Here is a 20,780-nt window from a genome sequence, read left to right as displayed (position 1 = left end):
CCTTGACCTATCTTGATAATAACTTCATTTTCTGGACCACAGAGAATATAATGAAGGAATATTTTTAAAACTTTAACTAATGAGGAGGAATTAGTTAAAGCAGAAAAAAAAAAAAAGAAAAAAGCAAGAATCTTGGACAACTACAATTATGTTTGTCTTAGAGTTCTCAAAAACCTAGGTGTGTGAGGCTAGGCAGGTTGGGGTCACAGTGATGGGACAAAGGTTAGGAGCACAGAGAAGGAATAAAACAGACTGGCTCAAATCCAGACTCCAGCACTTGGAGTGCTGTGTGACTCTGGGGAAGTTACTTAACATTTCAGAACCTCAGATCCCCATTTTCTCCTGCAGGATAAAATCAGTATCAACCTCAGAAAGCTGTTACAAGAACTAGTACAACCACTGTGGAAAACAGTATGAACATTCCTTAAAGAATTGAAAGTGGATCTACCATTCGACCTAGCAGTCTCACTACTGGATATCTACCCAAAGGAAAAGATGTCATTATATGAAAAAGACACACAACACACACACACACACACACACACACACACACACACACATTTATAGCAGCACAATTTGCAATTGCAAAGATATGGAATCAACCTAAGTATCCATTGATCAACAAATGTATAAAGGAAATGGGGTACATATACACCATGGAATACCACTTCAGTCATCCAAAGGAACAAAATAATATCTTTTGCAACAACTTGGATGAAGTTGGAGGCCATTATTCTACGGAAAGTAACTCAGGAATGGAAAACCAAATATCATATATTGTCACTTATAAGTGGGAGCTAAGTTATGAGGAGGCAAAGGCATAAGAAAGATACAATGGACTTTGGGGAGGTGGGGAGGGCGGGAGGGGGTGAGGGATAAAAGACTACATATTGGATACAGTGTACACGGCTTGCATGATGGGTGCACCGAAATCTCAAAAGTCACCACTAAAGAACTTACCCATGTTACCAAAAACCACCTGTTCCCCAAAAACTATTGAAATTAAAAATAAAAATAAATCAATCAAAAAAATTTTTTTAAAGAACTCAATTTTAAAAAGTTGTTACAAGGATTAAATCCATTTAATAAGTTAGCACACTGACTGGCATGTTTTTAAAACTCAATAACTGTAATTCATCATGAACCAATGTGTACCCTAAGTTTTAACATACCAGGGTTCAAAACACTTGCAGTAAAGAGAGGTAGGATTCCAGGGCATGAGAGTCTGGCCAAGCAGATGGCCCAGAAAAAGACGAGGATGCTCTCAAACATGTCATAATGCCGTCTGTGCAACCAGAGAGATCCCAGTGACAGGGAAGAAGGCTGGGTCCAAAAAACCCAGTGTGACTCCCCCAAAGGTACGAGATTTGAAAAGAAGATAGTGGGCATCTAGCATATTCATGCACATATATGTACATACAAGTACATATATACACACACGTACATATGCATAGATGTGTTAAGTGAAAAGATTAATTGACGATTTGATAAAAACATGGAAACAAGAAGGAAGATGTTCTTAGGGAACCTTAGACATAAGTGACTGGGACTTGAAATGATCTTATCTTTAATGAAAGCCAAGGAAAGAAAAAATATAGAATTAAGGGCAGCTAAAAAGCCCCCCTCTTTTTTTTTTTTTTTACTGAGACAGGGTCTCGCTCTGTTGCCCAGGCTGGAGTGCACTGATGCAATCTCGGCTCACTGCAACCTCTGCCTCCCGGGTTCAAGCGATTCTCCTGCCTCAGCCTCCCAAGTACCTGGAATTACAGGCATACCGACCATGCCCAGCTAATTTCTGTATTTTTGGTAGAGACAGGGTTTCGCCATGTTGGCCAGGCTGGACTTGGACTCCTGACCTCAGGTGATCTGCCTGTCTCAGCCTCCCAAAGTGCTGGGATTACAGGTGTGAGCCACTGCATCCAGCCTAAAAAGCCATTTATTATTTATTTGTTTTTTACTTTAAGTTCTGGGATACATGTGCAGAGTGTGCAGGTTTGTTACATAGGTATACATGTGCCATGGTGGTTTGCTGCAACTATCAATCCATCATCTAGGTTTTAAACCCAGCATGCATTAGGTATTTGTCCTAACACTCTCCCTCCCCTTGCCCCTTACCCCACGACAGGCCCCTGTGTCCATGTGTTCTCATTGTTCAACTCCCACTTAATGAATGAAAACATCCGGTGTTTGGCTTTCTGTTCCTGGGTTAGTTTGCTGAGAATGATAGTAAAAAACCCTTTTTAAAAGTTCAATTCAGAGCAAAACAAACAGGCTGAGAAAGGAACTATAGTTTGGTGCAGGAAGCAATGACACCACATTGGGGAAGGAGAAGAAGAGAAGGGATTGTTCTGTCTGCCCTGCAAGGAGAGATCCCCGGGAAGGAAGAGAGATCTGTTGACCCACGGGAGCCTGAGATGGATGACAAAGACTGTCAGGAAGACCATGTCTGCTCCAGCAGAATCCCTATCTCCACACTCCCATGAATTCTGCACTATGGAACTAGGAGAGCTTGGGAGAGCAGTGCTGAAACCTGCTGTGGTGATACCTGAGGAACTGTGGAGAAAGAGAAAACTAATTGTCATGGACAATCAATCCCGAGACTGACTTTAGCTTGGGTCTTACTTTTTCACAGAAGTCGAGGCAAGCCTAGAAGGGGGAACGGCAATCCCCAGAGCCCAGTGTGGGCTCCCTCGGAACCGGCCCTGAAGGCTGGGGACCGAGACCTGCATTAGACATCAGGTATCTGCATCTAAGCAGGTCGTTTTGATTTCCATGGGGATAAAAAAGAGAAATGTGAAACCAAAGCAAGGGAAAGAAGTGGATCAGTGGCTGGTTAACCAGCCATACCCAAAGGGTACAGAATCAAGTGCTGAGGTCACAAGGAAGGGAGGGACTCCCGCCCCGAGATGTGGCACGGCTCATGTCCTGAGGCTGCCTCGTGGACTGCTTTTTATCAGTGACAGGGACAAAAACCCAGCAGGCATGAATGGAACAAGTGCAGGTGGCCAGTGCTGGGGAAATGGGGTGTGCGTGAGGTCCCCTGAATGAAGGAATCCCTCACAGCACGCTGACCCACCAGGCCAAGGGGAAAATGAGTGATGCAATTAAACAAACAATTTTTGACCTTTTCCACATCTGGTCTGTAGTAGAAACTGCAGCCAACTAGCAATTCCCGTCTCCTTCCACGACCTAGGGGGTGGTTGCTGGAAGTGGTTTCCCAACCAGAGATATTTTCCAGGCTTATCTGATGTAGCTGGGGCCACATGACTGAGTTTCAGCCAATGGAATTTGGACAAAGTGAAGGCTGCTACTTCTTGGAAGAGTCTCTTGCTCCATTCTCATGGTGCTTTCTTTTCCTGACAGCTGGATCTCAATGTCCTGGGTGACCCAGGAAACTGTATACTGAAAATGATGAAGATTCCACTGGACTGGTCCCTAAACAAAAGCTGCTCATGCCCAACACTGATTGAGCTCTGGGTGAGAGAGAGAAAAGTAAACTGTGGTGTCTTGATACTGAGATGTTAGGGTGTATTTATAAGAGTGGTCAGTGTTGTCCTAACCGATACGGGATACACAACCCCAGAATGGCAATGCAGGACTGGGGAGAGGGCAGGGCTTCACCAGGCCCCTGAGGAAGGACTTGAGGGATTGGACAGTGATGAGTAACTCAGTGGGAACCAGAGAATCCATGGTCCCCAGACAGGCAAAAATGGCCTCAGAAGTATGAGTTCCCCAAAGGAGAGGGAGTCTCTCCGAGCCTACCCAGATGACGTGTCATTGGTCAAGCCAGCAGGTCCTATGCACTAAGTGCACTGGTTCAGATGGGCACAGAATAAGAAAAGCAGACAAGGCTCAAGGCTCAAAGTTACACCACATTTTGTCCCTTGGCCTTGGGAGAATCCGGTTTGACTTACAGGGCCCCAAGGAATCCTGGGACCATGCACATTTCAGGTCAATTTTAAAAAGAGAGAGAGAGAGAGCATTTACTGAGTGCCTGCTATGTGCTCTGCTGTTGTTTAGAAGGAAGATAATCATCATTTAATTCTCAGAATAGCCATCTAAGGTAAGTACTATTATTCCCCAGTATACACATGAGGGATCAGACTTGGCTGGGGATCCAGCAGTTTATGTGTGCAGAGCTGAGACTCAGACCATGCCTGACTAAGCCCAAAACCTGTGAGCTTCACTAGGATCCCATCTGAAAGGCTTTCTAAGATCAGAGCTCCTCGGGCTCTGAATGGGCCCCCTGAAGAGACAGCAGGCAGCCCCCCACGCCAGACTTGTACAAGTAGAAGCTGGCGGGGCCCCACAGCATTCCTCGACCCCGCGTGGGGCAGAGTTAGATCGTAAGACCCTCCCAACCTTGAAACCTCTGCCTAAGAGCACAGGAAGTTTAGATTAAATCAGCCAAAATGACTTTATAGCGTATATTTCTTAATATCTGGTTCTCAGGGTTAAACATAAAACTTTATCCTGGAAAAAAAAAACAAAACACCAAGGATTATCCACGAAACAGCTCTCTTAAATGTGAGCCATCAGCAGCCTGACCCACACATGCTTATCTCTGTTCCCGAGCTCCTTCAGGGACGCCGAGGTCTGCAGAGCGGTGGAGCTAAGGGGTTGGGCAATGGAGGATTCCACCCCGTCCTCAATCATCAGAAGCTGCAAGGTGCTTTGTTAAAAAGAAAAAGGAAAAGGACTATTTTTCTTCAGTGCTAGAGAAAGCAGACAGATTTTTATTTCTGTAGAGTAAGAAAACTCTCTTCCCTCACCTAGGTCGCTTATAACAATAGAGGATCCTCTGAGATGAAGGAAAGAATCAAGTTTTCTTTTTATTCTAGAAGGTGATAACTACCAAGAAATCTCCACTTCACTTAAGTCCTTTTATTCTTCTGATAAGCTCAAGAGTTTGCCATCATTGTGCCCAGCCACTGCCGTCTTCAGCAAAGCACAGTGGAGGAGATTTCAGTTTCCAGAGGGGACAGACCCAGCCCCTGTCAGTGAGAACTCCCAGACCCAACAACACTCCAAACAAATTACCATGTTGTCTAAAAAGTAGAAGGAACCAACCACGGCTGGAATACTCTACTTTCTTCATGCCACACAGCAGAAATTTCTGCTTAAAGGGAGATTCATTTGAAAGAAACCTCAAGCATATTTTTTCATGTCTTGGGAGGTTGCTGTTTCATAAAATGCATGCATGTCATATGACGCTGCAGAAATTCATTCAACACACTGGGTCCATCAGTGCTTACTGCTGTGTATGAATATCATGAAGAATGTGTATCATTCCTGTATCATGAGCTACTCTAGGCCCTGGGCTACCTAAGCGGACAAAACAGACACCATTCCTGCCCTCATAGAGCTTGCGTTCTAGTGGGGAGATGGAGAACGTGTCAGTACAATGGAAATAAAACAATGCCAAATAGTTAAATACGTAAGAGTGATGTCATGATTCGGGACGGAGAGAATGGAGGCACAACTGAGATGAGCTTTGACATTGGATGGGTGGTCAGGGAAAAGTAAAGAAAAGTGGAACTTAACAAAGAAAATATAGGCTAGTTACCTTGGCTCATGCCTGTAATCCCAGCAGTTTGGGAGGCCAAGGCAGAAGGATCATTTGAGGCCAGGAGCGTCAGTACAGCCTGGACAACATAGCAAGACCCCATCTCTATTTTAAAAAAAAGGCAACAAAAAAAACACCGAGCATAGGAAGTGCAAAGACCCCAAGGCAGGACCACACTGGAGTATTCTGACTAATGACAGAAAGAGTAGGGGAGTAGTGGGTGCTGCAGAGCCACAGGCCCTGGAGTCCAAGAGGCAGGCAGGACCAATGAGACCAGAGAAGTTTGCAAATCACATGGGGAGCCACTAGGCCCTGTACGCATTCATCCCTCTGCTCTGGGAGACGGGCTTGGGGAGCCACTAAAAGGGACCTGTTTGAGAACAGAAGCCCAGCCGTCTGTTTCCCAGCAGCTTCCCTGCCTGCAGGCTTAAGGGGCAGTGAGCCACAGAGGGAGTCCATCTCCCTATTTCCCTTTAAAGTCAGGCCAATAGAGGAACCTCAGAAACGTATTTTATTCATTGTTAAGCAATATTCCTTCACGAACAATCAATGTTGAACAGTTTGACATTTATTGCTGCCCATCAGAGGCCGATTCTCATCGAATTATATGCAGTGTGTGTCCACAACTCAGTGACATTTCCCTCTTAGTAAATCCTTGTGCGCCATTAACAGACAAATTAAATTACCTACAATTGTTTACCTACTTAAAAAAATACTCCTAAAAGGAAGACCAGGATCCCCTAAATTCCTCTTTTCTCATTCCAAATGCCAGAATGCTAATGGCCAGAATCCACGGATTAACACCACTGCTGGCCAAATGGCTTCATGTAGCTCAGTAAGAGCGAATTCAGGGGTCCCAGGTGGGCCAGGGGGTGGATGACGACTGGGGCCACAGAGGGAGGAAGGTGGGAGAAGCCCCAGTCCCCCGCCCTAACCCGAGGGAGGAAAAGGCTGAAAAATATCAAGAACCACTCACTCTCTTACTAACATGTGGGAAAACCAACGGCTGCATTTGTTCTTCAGAGGACGAGCCCTTGGTAGGCATGTGTAATGACCCAGGGAGAGAGAAATGAGTTTGACTCCATTCCTGTCTTCATGGTGCTCAAAAATCATCAGAACAAAGCTACCAATGCACTTCACTCTACAGTGACAAGTTCCTGGGTGAGCTTCACGGGAGAAAGCAGGTAACCTTAAGTCCCCGGAGGAGCAGGCACCTCCCCATACCTTTAGACGTGGGCAGGAACTGAACATGGGGTGACAGGGAAGAAAGGGGGATCCCCCATCAAGCATTCCAGGAGGGGCCGGTCCTAAAGCACAGCAAAGCCAGGACACGGGGCCATGTCTGGGGCCCGTGTGGGGTTGGGTTTGGCTAGAGTCCAGGAAGGACATGGAGAAGGGGCTAGGGAGCCCAGTGGGCTGTGGCTGTACCCCCGTTTCTTCATGCCTACCCCGAAGGCTGCTCTCCTGCCTGCTCCAAGACACAGATAGGATACCTACTGTGGCACTGACTATGGCAGCAGTGGGAAGAAAGGGGAGGGAATAACTTAAATGCCCACCAACTAGGGAATGGCTGAAAATATATATATACCAGGTCATATCTATTTTATGGCCTGTTATACTTCTCGTTGTATTTTTATTTTTTATTTTTTTTGCTAGAGATAGGGTCTTACTATGTTGTCCAGGCTTGTTCTTGAACTCCTGGTCTCAAAGGATCCTCCCCTGTCAGCTTTCCAAAGTGCTGGGATTATAGACATGAGCCACCATGACCAGTGGCTATGTTACACTGACAGGAACAGGGGTAAGAGAAATCTGAGTCAAACCCTGTCTCTACTAAAACTACAAAAAATTAGCTGGGTGTGGTGGTACATGCCTGTAATCCCAGCTACTTGGCAGAGAACAGCTTGAACCTGGGAAGCGAAGGTTGCAGTGAGCTGAGACTGTGCCACTGCACTCCAGCCTGGGTGACAGAGCAAGACTCGATCTCAAAAATAATAATAATAATAATAATAAAATAATAATAATAATAATGTTATCTTGAGCCACATGGTTGAAAGAAAAAAGCAAACTGCAGAATTATAGGATGGTACTGTTTATGGTAAGGAAAAGGAGGAAAAGAGGGAGAGAAAGGGAAGGGACAGGTAGGAGAGAGGAAAGGGGGGATGTGGGGAGTGAATGCACGGCAGGAGGCTGAGACCATTGGGGGACAAGAGGGAAACTAGGAAAGAGAGAGGTGACAAAGAACATATACTCTCCATAATGTAGCGTAATTCAATCATTTACTTGAGTTTTAAAACTCAGCCACTGTCCACTGTCTGAATATTTTGATAATGATGACTGATGATGAATCCAGAATAGTGATTAATAAAAAATGATCTGCTCCTGTACTCCCTCTGATTGTAAATATCAACCTTAATTAATAGTAATCAATGTTAGCAGTAAGAGAAAATCCAAACTGCTTTAATGTACCACTTCAGGGGCCTCGTGTAATATTCTTCCTTGACAACACATCGGCGCTTTCACCCCCTGACAGAGTGATGGGGAGGGGTTGGGGGAGTTCACACAGGACCGGGCCACACCACTGTCTTGACCCAGGAACTCCACAAATGTCTGCTGGAGAAGGTGGGGAGAAGGGTGAGTGTCTGAGGGAGTGGAAAACATGAGGAACCAAGACCCAGATAACAATATGGAGCCCTCCACAGTGCTAACAGGGTAGCCATGCTATAAACCCCCTAATCATTTCTCACACACACACACACACACAGAGAGAGAGAGAGAGAGAGAAAGAGAGAGAGTGTTTACGAGCCCCTAGTTGGTCCCAATTTGCAGGATGTCATCCTTGCCTGGCATCCAAGGCCTTCCATAGTCTGGCCCTAGTCTCCTTTTCCAGGGCTCCCAGCACATTCCCAACCAGATGGCGTCGCTGTCCCCTAAACACACCTAGCTCACTGACATGCTTCACCTTTGTCTCTGCCATGCCTTCTTTCCCATATGCCTCCCTCTTCCTCTCCAGTCTAAAAATAGTCAGACATCACAGAAGTCTTACTTCCTTCATCCATGTCGGAACAAATATTCACTGAGCAGCTCGTACGGGCCAGGCACATCATCTCATCCTAACAGCTTTACAAACTAGAAACCGGTGTTTTCCCATTTTACAGACAGCATGTTTGAGGTTAAGAAAGGATCTTGCTGAAGGCCACACAAGCTGGTGCCTGGTGGAACTGAGATCTGGACCCCAGTCAGTTTGATTTCACAAACATTCATCCTTGGAGGAGAGATAGCTAGAACAGAAAGGTAAGCATCATCAAGGAAGGATGGGCCAGAAGGGCATTCACCCCAGAAGGGGGTGAATTTTCCAGGGAGGGATGCATATAGACAGGTATGGGAGGGACGTCTCCTCTGAGCAGGTGGCACTTGAGCTGTGACTCAAAGGACATTTAGTAGGTGAGTCATAACTTCAGGATACACTGTAGTGGCTCCATGGATACAAGTGAACAAACTGCATGCATAAAGGCCTGGAGGCATGTGTGAGGATGGGTACCAGCCTGTCTAAGTTCAATGACGCAGAATGCATGCAACAGGTTACATGAAGCAGATTTGTTACTTAATGATAGGCAGCAAGGCGGACAGGGGCCTAGGATTTAGTGCGAGTGGGTCCCCTAAGGTTCAAGAAAGCTTCCTGGGGTGGATGTCGTCTTGTCCTTGTGAGCCACTTGTACTACAACTGAGGGTCTTGGAAAAGCAGCCCCCAGGGTTGCATACTCTGGGGCCATGTGACACGCTGGGCTAAAACACCAAAGGGTATCTAATTTCTAGGGGGAACTGGATCAGAGTCCAGGGTATTTTGGCCAGCTCCCCCTTATCTCAAGATGTTATATCCCCAGAACACTCTTATTATTATTATTATTATTATTATGAGATGGAGTCTCACTCTGTCACCCAGGTTAGAGTGCAGTGGTATGATTTTGGCTCACTGCAACCTCCACCTCCTGGGTTCAGGCAATTCTCCTGGCTCAGTAGCTGGAACTATAGGTGTGTACTACCACACCTGGCTAATACATACATATATATGTATGTATTATATATTTATATATATGTATATATTTTATATATACACATATATATATAATACTACATATATATATATATAGAGAGAGAGTATTCTTTGTAGAGATCGGATTACACCATGTTGGCCAGGCTGGTCTCCAACTCCTGACCTCAGGTGATCTGCCCACCTCGGCTTCCCAAGGTGCTGGGATTACAGGTGTGAGCCACCTCACCCGGCCTCTACCTTTATTCTTGAGAACTGCAAGTGAGAAAGGGAGCAGAACTGGATCAGTGCAAGGCCACCTCTGAGCACTTCCTTGCAGCACTGGACAACATGGACCATTCCAGAAACTGCAGGTAACCCCATAGAGCTGACATGCTGTCCTTTGAAGAAAGAGTTAAGATTCTGACACGCCAAGAGCAGGAAAAAGATATATTCGTGATGATTTCATATTACTCAAGTAGGGAGTGAAAGGTGTGGACTGCAGTTGTCCATTTGATCATATTGGTAGAGAAAAGGATGAATTTCTTTAAGTCACCTGTGCCTCGAGGTGCGTTTCTCCATCACTACACTGGGTGACTCAGTTTTCACACAAGGGACTCCTCTATCACGTGTAAACCAGCCATTTATTAATTTTTGCAACAAGTACTCAACTTCATTACTCACTTTCGAGATCGCACATGTTTACATAATCTTTCTCTGGCTACAAGAGTCTCACGGCAATATCCCCAGGCAGCCGTCGCAGTGAGATACCGGGCGTCGTTAGTGATGGCAATGTTACAAGCCTACAAAGCAATGTAATTACACAGATCCGACCTGCCGCCACTCTCTTCTGCAGGTACTCCTGGAATGCAATGTCAAAATTTGCATGCAAGATGCTGACCAATAATGTACATTTTAACTTACCAAGGCAAATAAAACTCCATGCCATATGGCTGATTAGAAATACTCTCTCCTTCTCTAAACAGCTGGGTGAGTAACAGCAAGGAGAAGCCGGTTGGCAGCTGTACACTCTTCTCCCTTCACTCTTCTCCCTGCTATCGTGAGGAGTCTGCTTCCGCAGGTATGCACCTGAGACCAGGTAGTGAGATGCCCTCCTCTCCTAACAAGAGAGCTGCAGGGATAGGGGGCAGTCAAGGTCAGGTGACCCCCTCCAAAGGGGCTCCTCGGTTTGCCCAGCATAAAGGCTCATTTAGCATTTGGTAAATAAGCTATTCTAAGGAGTTCCAGGGGGGAAAAAAATGCTGCTTTGAGCACTGAGAAAAAGAAGAAAAAAAAACCATAAAAATAAAAGTAGCATTTAAAAAAAATACAGAGTTGCTGCTGTGCGTTACTAACCACTGGCTCCTGCACACACCTGACCATTCTCTCTCTATCCAGACGACCTCGGGTCAAGTTTTTTCATGTTTCCAGGCAGGTGCCTCAGCAGGGCCTCTGCAGACACCTGTGATATTCACGACATCCTCTGCCCGTGATACTGGTTTGCCCACACTGCTGTGGGTACCTCGGACCCTCCTCAGCCATCTGCCCCGTTCCAACTGTCCAGGGATCAAGGACAGCTGGCACAGGCCTTCTCTATCCATGCAGAAAGAACTCTAGGGGCATCTGGATTATCTGACAATTGCCCTTCAAACAAGGCCAGTCTCCTGGGACTGTGACCTGTGCACATCGCCCAGGATCCCCTGCCTAAAAGCACCCTGAATTTAGTTTAATGTGTTATTTCTGCCTTGAAATTCTTCATGACTGAACAGTGGACCCCACATTTGCATTTTGCACTGAACCCTATAAATTATTTGGCTTGCCCTGCATGTTAACTATCTTTAAAACAGCCATGGCTTTCCTGTGGAGAAACCTGACAATCACTACCTCAGCCAGGTGACCAAGATCAACATCATCAGTGTTAAGCCAGGTTAATATGACACGATGGTGTCTGACACGATGTGATGAGAATGGTCCTTTATCTCCCTGGCCTTCCTCACAAGCTCCAAGTTCCTCCCATAACTCCAGTCTAACCATGAGAAGAACATCTGATAAACAGTCTAAGCCAGGCCTGGTGGCGTACACCTGTAATCCCAGCACTTTGGGAGGACGATGTGGGAGGACTGCTTGAGCCCAGGTGTTTGAGATAAGCCTGGGCAATATAGCAAGACACAATCACTTAAAAAAAAAAGAAAGGCTGGGTGCAGTGGCTCACATCTGTAATCCCAGCACTTTGGGAAGCTGAGGCAGGCGGATTGCCTGAGGTCAGGAGTTTGAGACCAGTCTGGTCAACATGGTGAAACCCCATCTCTACTAAAAATACAAAAAAAAAAAGTAGCTGGACGTGGTGGCATGCACCTATAATCCCAGCTACTCAGGAGGCTGAGGCAGGGGAATTGCTCGAACCAGGAAGGTGGAGGCTGCAGTGAGCCGAGACCACACCACTGCACTCCAGCCTGGGCAACAGACTCCATCTCAAAAAAAAAGAAAAAAAAAGTCTACAAAATACCCGTCCAGAACTCCTCAAAGATTGTCTTGAGGTCATCAAAAACAAGGAGAGTCTAAAAAACTATCGCAGGTTGTCCGTTAGTCAGGGAGGTGGGGGATCGGGGGCATATGGCCACTCCTTGTACCTTTCACTCAATTTTTCTGTAAATCTAAAACGTCTCTTAAAAAACAAAGTTTATTAATTAAAAAGAAAAAACCTAAATGTAACGTGGTATCATGGATGAGATCCTAGACCAAGGGACATTCGGTAAAAGCTTTGGTTAATGATAACATCGACATTGCTTCATGTGTTGTGACAGAAGTATCACAGTGATATTAATAACAGGGGGAGCTGAGTGTGGAGTATAAGAAGATTTGGACTCTTCTTGCAACTATTCTGCAAATCTGACACTATTAAAAAATTAAAAATTTATTCTAAACCTCCCTTCCCCAGAAAAGGGTGTACCTAAAGAAACTATAGTTCTAACAGGCCAAAAATCACAGGGAAGGTGGCAGGCAGAAAGCCTCCCCCGGAATCACACTGCCTCCTCCCCAAGCCCCTCACTCAGGACTCACCTGAGAGGAGGCTGTCCGCGACAGCTTGAAGCAGCCACAGGCTCTGGAATTGACTCTAACTCATACACTTTGTTTTTTGGTTACATCTCTCCCCCTGGAGACCACTGGTGCTGCTGATTTCTCTGGCTTCCTTGCCGTCGGCTAAATATTGTGTTTCTAGCAGTGAATAGCACGTGGGGAAGACATGGGGGTGGGCTGGGGATGGTCTGGGTGAAGTTGACTTCACTCTATGCCCTCTACAACCTGCACCGAGATTCCAGGACAGGCACCGTCCACCTATGGCATCCCTGGCTGGCTCTGAGGTGCCCTCTCCTATCACACCCACGATGGACATAGGCAGGTGGGTGGTGGGAGCTGTAAGTCAGGCTGAGCATCCCCAGAGGAGCAGGGTGCCCAGGTGTGGAGTGCCCAGGTGCAGAATGGGTACACCTGTGCATGGCTTCATTCCATTAATTGAGAACTACCAAATACCCTTTGAGGGACATGCCTCTATCAGCCAAGGGTTGTTGGGCACCCCAGAAATAGAATAGGGATCCAGGTGTATTGGCTGCAATGCTCCCCCTTTGAGGAGGCAGATTTTTCCTGAAAACCAGTGGGCAAGCAGAGGTGTGATAAAGCCTGCAGCAGGCTGGGGACTCCTACCATGTTCCTCTTTTTTTTTTTTTTTTCTTTTGAGATGGAGTCTCGCTCTGTCACCCAGGCTGGAGTGCAGTGGCACGACCTCAGCTCACTGCAAGCTCCGCCTCCCGGGTTCACGCCATTCTCCTGCCTCAGCCACCCGAGTAGCTGGGACTACAGGTGCCCACCACCACGCCGGGCTAATTTTTTGTATTTTTAGGAGAGACGGGGTTTCACTGTGTTAGCCAGGATGGTCTCGATCTCCTGACCTCATGATCACCCACCTCGGCCTCCCAAAGTGCTGGGATCACAGGCGTGAGCCACTGCGCCCGGCCATTCCTCTTTTTTATGTCTATGTTTGGAGACTTGACTTGCCCAACAGCACCGGGTTGCAGGGGACATCCTGCTGCAGGGGGTGGGTCTGCAGCAACCCCCCAGGACCCTGGGTCATGGATATCTGGGTCTTCCAGGTGCCAGGGAAGGGAGAAAGCCCCAGGAGGTCTGGAGGGGCCCCCCTTTATGGGATGGGTGTGAGAATCCTCATAGCCTCTGGACATCCTCAGGAGGGAATGGGATGAGCACACTCCTGCCTGGAATCCCTCTCTGCACCTGCACCTCCAAAGCCAAAGCTCCCCGTGCCTCTTCTCCCAGTTGATCTCAGGGTCCACACCCATCTCTGCCTAGGTGTCGATGGGCATCGGTGCCCAGGCCCTCCCAAGCTCTGCTCTACTCTGCACTCACGACATTTGCTGCTTCTGTCCAGCACACCAGCTTCCCCCAAGACCATCTCTCCATCCCTCCGTGCTGCCCTGTGCCTTCCCAGCTCTCCCAACCGCCGTCAAGAACCCCACAACCTTCGTGAACCCCTGCAGAGTCCACACCACCAAGCGACATCTGGACAAGTCATGCCTTGAGGTTTGTGCTCCCAGCTTGATGCAGACACCTCGCCCCAAGTCCCAGTTTATGAACTGCCAGAGTGGCGAGGGAGATCCACTTGGCCAGCACCTGCCCTGTGCCTGGCATGGCACACAGGACCGCATGCAGGCAGCAGCTATGACACTTTGCCAGCCCACCAGGTCCACTGAAGCTTGACGTTTGAGCTGGGGTCTTCCCCTTCCTCATTCCATCCTCACAACCTGCCCCTCCAAGACATCAAAGTGAATCACAGCATCTTCCCAGCCCCAAGCCTTATTGCCATGTCCTCGTCTTTGCCCTGCTCTCTGCATTAACCTAGGTTGGGTTGGGGAGTAAGACAGAGATTCTATTTCTAAAAGGCACAGGGCAAGCTTGAAGGGGAGGTCTGAACTTCCAATAAAACACACTGGACCACATGAGTTGTTTTCTGGAATTTCAGTTTCCTACAGAAACCACGCAGCGTTTTTTGTTGTGGGCGGTGACACATTTTTCACGGGGCGCTGGTGCCTGTTTGTGCTCACTCGCTCCCAGTGTGAGCTCCAGGCACTGTGGGGCCACACCCTCTCCTTCCCTCACCTCCTTCCCAGATGGCAGAGCACTGGGCTCACACAGGCCACTGTGCGGCCAGGGTTGTGGGTACAGCACGCCTGCCTTGCAGGGTTAGGAGAGGGAGCTATACCAGGGTACCCCTGCTCCAGCTGCCACGGAAAGGGCTGTGATCCCCTCAGGATACACAGTAGCTACTCAGTGGCTTGAGGTCTGAGCAGAGGCCCATCCCTGAGCCAAAACCCTCCCTCAGAAATGCTCAGTATCTTGGCCAAGGTCCAGACCCCAAAGTACAGCACGTTACTGCAGAAAGAGGTTCTGCTGGCCTCTGGAGAGCCAGCAGCCCAGGATACAATCGATGAATGAATGGCCTTCCTGGGTTCAAAGTTGCCACTCCTGTCTTGTGCAGGGGAAGGGAGGCAGAGACCCACCCTCCTCGTCATCATTCATTTATCCAAGTGTGTACTAAAACAGCCAAAAGGACACACCATCAACAGATGAATTAGATAAAGAAAATTCAGGATATGCATACAATAGAATACTATACAGCCTTCAAAAGGAAGGAAATCTGTCACAGGCTGCAACATGAATGAACCTTGAGGAGGCCATGCTAAGTGAAGTAAGCCAGACATGGAAGGACAATTACTGTGTGATTCCACTTATATGTGGTACTTAGAGTACTCAGATTCATACACTGAAAGTAGAAGGGTGGTTGCCAAGTGCTGGGGGGAGAGGGAAATGGGGGGTTATGGTGAACGGGTACAGAGTGTCACTTTTGCCAGAGGAGAAGGGTTCTATGGATGGGTGGTATTGCTGATAACACAACCATGTGGACATAGCTCATACCACAAATCATGCTCTTAAAAATGGTTAAGGCCAGGCACAGTGGCTCATGCCTGTAATCCCAGCACTTTGGGAGGCTGAGGCAGGCAGATCACGAGGTCAGGAGTTCAAGACCAGCCTGGCCAACATGGTGAAACACTGTCTCTACTAAAAATACAAAAATTAGCCGGGTGTGGTGGCGGGCGCCTCTAATCCCAGCTACTTGGGAGGCTGAGGCAGGAGAATCACTTAAAACCAGAAAGTGGAGGTTGCAGTGAGCCAAGATCACACCACTGCACTCCAGTCTGGGCAACAAGAGCGAAACTCCATCTCAAAAAACAAAAACACACACAAAAAAATGGTTAAAATGGTAAGTTATTTGTTGTTGTCATCGTTGTTGTTTGCAACAGGGTTTCACTCTGTCACCAAGGCTGGAGTGCAATGGTGCATCTCAGCTCACTGCAGCCTTGACCTCCTGGGCTCAAGCAATCCTCCCAGCTCAGCCTCCTGAGCAGCTGGAACTACAGGCATGCACCATCACACAGAGCTGATTTTCGGTTTGGTTTGGGTTTTTTGTTTTTTGTTTGTTTGTTTGTTTTCTTTTGTAGCAATGGTGTTTTGCTTTGTTGCCTCAGCTGGTCTTGAACTCCTGGGCTCAAGTGATCCTCCTGCTTCGGCCTCCCAGAGTGCTGGGATTATAGACATGAGCCATGGTGCCCAGCCTAAAAAGGTAAATTCTATGTTCTGTGTATTTTTTCAGACAGGGTCTCACTGTGTCACCCAAGCTGGAATGCAGTGGAACAATCGTGGCTCACTGCAGCCTCTACATCCCAGGCTCAAATGATCCTCCCACCTCAGCCTCCTCCCTTCTGAGTAGCTGAGACCATAGGTGCGCACCATCACACTCAGCTAATTTTTTAAAAAAATTCTTTATAGAGATGATATTTCGCCATGTTGGTCAGGCTGGTCTTAAAGTCCTGGGCTCAAGTGATCCTCCTGCCTTGGTCTACCAAACCACTAGGATTCCAGGCATGAGCCACCACACCCAGACTCTTATGGGTATTTTACCACACATCTTTAAAAAGTGTTTACTGAGCCTGTATTATGTGCCAGGCACTTCTGTGGGCACTGGTGATATAGCAAGGAACCAACCCTGCTCTCCTGGCACTCACACCAGGGGCAAGTCAACAAATACACAAGAAAGAAAATGAATGAGTGTGTGAAGAAGAAAACCAGGAAGAGTGAACGAGGTGCCCTCCAAAGGCCTCAGAGATGAAAATCCTACAGAGAAACATCTTCAGGGGGTGACTGGGGAGGGATAGTTCCTACTGAGGGCCCTAGAAAGGCCTCCCGGAGGAAGCAGCATTGAGGTGAAGGTGAGATGGAGCCAGTCCCAAGATGGTCTGCAGGGAGAGCAGGCCTGAGAGGCAGCAGGCAATGCTGAGGCCACTCAGGGCTGGCTTCAGGGACTGAGGATAGAGGGAAGGTGGCAGGGCCTCAGCAGAGTGAGACCGGGGAGAGTGGGAGGTGATGGGGCCTTGTCTGCCACAGATTTAACTCCATGCATCATGAATGGGAAGTCACAAGGGGAGGCTAAGCATGAAAGCGATATAGTTCCAATGACCACTCCGATGCCTGGGCTGACATCGCTGCTCACCCACCAACCCTGACGGCCCCAGTTTTCATCAGGCAGTCCCCTTTCTCCAGAGTGCTGCATCCCTTGGGGGTTCCAGCACATTCCATCCAAATTCCCCGAAAAGCCAAAGCCATCAAAGGGGCCCTCTAGGCCTCCACGGAACCTTGTGCTTCCTGGTAAGGAGCTCAGACAGGAGGAGGAGCCCCACCCTGATGGACCCCACTCTGCCCTCTCCCTCCTGGGCACTCATGTTCTGCCCCTTCTCCTGTGCTCAGGCTCCCTCTCCCCTGAAGAGTCTCCTGGACCCATGTGCCATTCTTCCCATGGGACCCTACTTCCTGGAGATGACAGCGTTTCATCAACCACTAACCAAAAAAGGACCATTGACCCCAATACACCTGGCTGCACATATTTCCAAGCAGAAGCTGGCAGAGCTGTCGCTTGGGGTCTTGGTGATTTCCAGGAAAATTTCCATCCAATTCATCGCTCCCCTAACCCACGACCTTCTGTTCCTTGAAATTTGTTCTTTCTGACCTTATGAAATGGCTGGAGATGATGTGTTGGAATTTCAGGAAACAGATATTCCTATGTTATGTGCACGCAGAGGTCAAGAAAAGCCTATTGACCTTGATCCCTCGAGGGCCCAGTGCCGTCTGGTCCCCAGACTCTGGTCGACACCCCCAGTTGGCTGCAGAATGTGTGGGTGCCTTTCTGAAATCCCTGCCTTGTGGTGCACTCAGTCAGGCTCACTTCTACCCCCATCGCCCCAGGCCTGCACCCCCAATCCTCCATCATGCCCATAGAACTTGGCCAGCTAAACCTGTAAGCAGCGGTGTGATCACTTTGCAGGTGCTGGCTACAGGGCCTAGGCCCTAAACACCCTGCAGACCTGAGACGCGGTGTCCACAGTTGAAGTCTCTACCCACATCCTGGCTTCCAACAGGCACGAGTGGGTGAGGCAGCTACTCTGTTGGTGAGGCAAGAGAGGAAACAGCTACTCCTAGAGCCGCCTCTTAGGCTCATGAAGGAGAATAATCACCCAGGGAGAAGTTGGACATGGAGCCAAGGTCACTACTGTCCCGGAGAGGGGGTCCCGAGGATGCTGACAGCAAACTGAACACATCACCCATGAGGTTTGGTCCCCGAGCCACACTGCCATGCCTGTGCCCCATCTCAGCCCCCACGCTCCCTCATGCACCTGGTGACCTGCCCAGCTCACAATAACCCCCACCAAAAGTCTACAGTGGCAAGACCTGTGCTGTGAATTTAAATTCTTATGGGAAGAGTGGTGGGAAGGACTAAATCCCAGCTGGTTCCTGGGCACAGTGCCTTTTGTGCTGGGAGAAGGCATTTCATTTCATTCTGTACAAATTGACCACATTCTCTGACATCTACTGGGCTCCATACCCTGTGCAAGGGACCATGATGGAAATACGGCTGAAGACAACACAACCCCTGCCTCATGGAGCTCACAGACCTCCTCTGGGCACAAGGCTGGCTGGGCTCCAGAACACAGGCTCCCTGAATGGGGACCCCAAAGCCTCAAGTCCCAGCTTCTTCCAGGAGGTGCCTGAGGCTGCAGAAGCCACAGCTGTATACTGGAAGGCAGGACTTTCTGCATTTCTCAACTTGCACCCCAAAAGCCAGATCTTCCACCTGAGGCTGAGCCAGCACTAGGGAGGGAAGACCCCACTAGTGATGAGGGAAGGTTCTGGGAAAAGGGGAAAGGGCAAGCTCAGAACCCAGATACCCCTCCTCTAAGGAAAGCTGAAGGTCATAGTCCTTGGGGGAGGTCAAATCCACCCTATGTAGTAATAAACCATCATGATACGCAACACACATGCACCCCAATCCATGCCAACACAGGCAAAGGCATACAGATACACGCATCCCAACACAAACATCCTTATCCACACAACACACACCCATCCCATTCCAACACAGGCAAAGGCATACGGATACACACATCCCAATACAAACATCCTTATCCACACAACACACACCCACTCCATTCCAACACAGGCAAAGGCATACAGATACACACATCTCAACACAAACATCCTTATTCACACAACACACACCCATTCCATGCCAACACAGACAAATGCACACAGATACATGCATCCCAGCACACACATCCTTATCCACACAACACACACCCACTCCATTCCAACACAGGTAAAGGCATACGGATACACACATCCCAATACAAACATCCTTATCCACACAACACACACCCACTCCATTCCAACACAGGCAAAGGCATACGGATACACACATCCCAACACAAACATCCTTATCCACACAACACACACCCACTCCATTCCAACACAGGCAAAGGCATACAGATACACACATCCCAACACAAACATCCTTACCCACACAACACACACCCATCCCGTGACAACACAGACAAATGCATACAGATACACGCATCCCAGCACACACATCCTTATCCACACAACACACTCTATCCCATGCCAATACAGACAAATGCATACAGATACACCCATCGCAACACACACATCCTTATCCACACAACACACACCCATCGCGTGCCAACACAGGCAAATGCATGCAGATACATACATCCCAACACACACATCCTTATCCACACAATACACACCCATCCCATTCCAACACAGGCAAATGAATACAGATACACGCATCCCAATACACACATCCTTATCCATACAACACACACCCATCCCATTCCAACACAGGCAAATGCACACGGATACACGCATCCCAACACACACATCCTTATCCACAAAACACACACCCATCCCATTCCAACACAGGCAAATGCATACAGATACACAGATCCCAACACACACATCCTTATCCACACAACACACACCCATCCCGTGCCAACACAGCAACATAATTGCACACCCAAGTGCCACATCTAACACTTTCCAATACCCACAAACACATACTAACATTCACATCCCAAGCCACTGTCACCTGTGCACGCATTAATACACACACTCTGCACAGGCACATCCTCTCTCATACCAAGACAGCCATAGCCCAAGACATACACACCAACACATACTTAAACACAACACAGGCAGAGAGGGACACATGCACCTGCAGCCACCTACACCTGAAAGATTAAGGTAATATGCAGATATACATACAGCATCACCATCCCAAGGCAGCACAAGCACACCCACCAATATATCCATATCCCCACATGCACAACACGCATTCAACACACACACACACACACACACACACACACACCACAAGGAAAGAACCTGCTGGCCTCCTCCCATCCATCACAGCAGACTCAACCCCTCTACTGAGACCTGGGCCCCTTCCCTGAGAGCATCTTAGGTGCGGCCAGGGCCTCGTGCCAGCCCCAAGCTTCCTGCTGCATGTGGCCAGTGCGAAGTGGCTGCTTGCTCCAGCCCTGCGTGCCCACAACAACAAAACCCTCAGCCGCCCCTCCTCTGGAGGCCCTCCCAGACAATCATCCGACCCTCCTAATTCGCACCTCCATGGACGGCCCTGACCAGGCAGGAGGATTAGAGATCTCCTCCTTCTCTTTCTCTTCGTCTACTGGTGAGGGAGTCTCTCCTCTT

At 48.3% G+C, this 20,780-nt stretch overlaps 1 protein-coding gene across 48 annotated transcripts in view; it reads right to left on the bottom strand.

Annotated features, from left to right (window-relative positions):
* ZNF536 (zinc finger protein 536) overlaps nt 1-20,780 on the bottom strand; it is a 489,005-nt gene that overhangs the window by 229,541 nt on the left and 238,684 nt on the right. The window lies entirely within an intron of this gene.

Source organism: Macaca fascicularis, chromosome 19, assembly GCF_037993035.2.
Source record: "Macaca fascicularis isolate 582-1 chromosome 19, T2T-MFA8v1.1".
In the NCBI taxonomy this organism is placed as follows: Eukaryota; Metazoa; Chordata; class Mammalia; order Primates; family Cercopithecidae; genus Macaca; species Macaca fascicularis.
Note: the sequence above shows the minus strand (reverse complement) of the source record. Positions and strands in the feature narration are given on the sequence as shown.